Consider the following 1,339-nt stretch of genomic DNA (forward strand, 5'->3'; position numbering starts at 1 on the left):
CCTTTCAACCAGCCCCACATGTGATTATCGGCCAGGCTGGCACAATTAACTAACTCAGTGCCCAAGATTACACATGTGATGGGAACAGCAGTATAATTTGTAGATTGAGCTCTATTTTCTTCACTTAATGTAAACTGAAAAAGGGTCTCAATGACCCTATGGGACAGAGTAGAACTTCCCCTGTGGGTTTCCGAGACCATAACTCTTCACGGGAGTAGAAAACCCTGTCTTTCTCCTACAGAGCGCTGGCAGTTTCACACTGCTGCTCTTGTGGTTAGCGGCCCAGTTCTCCGTCCCCTGGGCCCCCCCCTCATTGAAGTGGGATCTGGTGTTACGGCGCGTCCTGGGAGCGAGTCTGTGGTGCAGCTGTCGCCAGCACTCCCAGGAAGGACTTGGTGGCTGTTGAGCCCCGTGCCTCCTCTGCTGGCCTCTCCCCTGGGGGGAGGGAGGGAGGGAGGAGACTGACGTCCTTGGCAGTGATGTAAATGCCATGGTTTCTAAGCAAAGGATCTCGATTTGTTTATGACAAGGAAATGGTGGGTGGGTGTGTTTGGGGGTGGGCTGGGGTAATCGGTGTCAAGCTCAGTACTTTAATTTGTGTAAATGTCAGCATCGTGACGTCAAGGGCAGCTGCAACGCTTATTGTGACTATCTAATAAAACTCGGAGTGCCCTTGCGAGAATGTAGAAACCAAGCAAGTCTGTTTGTACAAGACCACTGGGAAAGGCTTCTCTGGCCCATCTTGGCCCTGGCACCCTCCCTGGGCATCTTCTTCCACAGCCAGTGTGGTGATGTTTATGGGAATTTGTCAGTTTCCGCATCCTGCCCTCCATGGAATTGACAAGATTAATAGCAGCCTCTGTTATTCCTGAAAAAGCCAAATCTAATGAAAAGTGGCTGAGGTTGAGTGTGGATGAAACTTTAGATGGCTAGTGGTGTGTGCTTATTTATCAGGATAGAGCCGTTGAGTTACATGGGGCTGCTGTCACATCCCTTTGACCAGCCCCTGGTTTCAGAGGATTCTAGGTGTTGGGGGCCCCTAACCCACTGCCACGGAGCCACTGTACTCCCGGGGACTGGAGATAAGGTTCTCGGTTGAGCAGCAGTGAGTGGGTTTGAACCTCTGACCTTGAGGGTTAGCAGTCCATTTCTTACCACGCTCACACCACGCAGGTGGTCCCCATGGTTCTTTCTGTCCTTACGTGTGGGAGTCCTGGTGCTCCACCAGAGCGTGGTAATAGGACTGTTCCCTCCTTAGAAACAGAAGCAGCTGTTTCCTGGAGAACTGCAGCTCCACCCCAGGGCCCCTCCTCAGGTGGAGTCCCTCTTCTCTCCAGGA

At 52.1% G+C, this 1,339-nt stretch overlaps 1 protein-coding gene across 1 annotated transcript in view; it reads left to right on the forward strand.

The window, feature by feature from the left end:
• The window catches only part of PDS5B (PDS5 cohesin associated factor B), a 79,386-nt gene that overhangs the window by 73,015 nt on the left and 5,032 nt on the right, over positions 1-1,339 (forward strand). The gene's annotated exons all lie outside the window — the stretch shown is intronic.

Source organism: Echinops telfairi, unplaced genomic scaffold, assembly GCF_000313985.2.
Source record: "Echinops telfairi isolate 266 unplaced genomic scaffold, ASM31398v2 ScPeMD7_2565;HRSCAF=3150, whole genome shotgun sequence".
In the NCBI taxonomy this organism is placed as follows: Eukaryota; Metazoa; Chordata; class Mammalia; order Afrosoricida; family Tenrecidae; genus Echinops; species Echinops telfairi.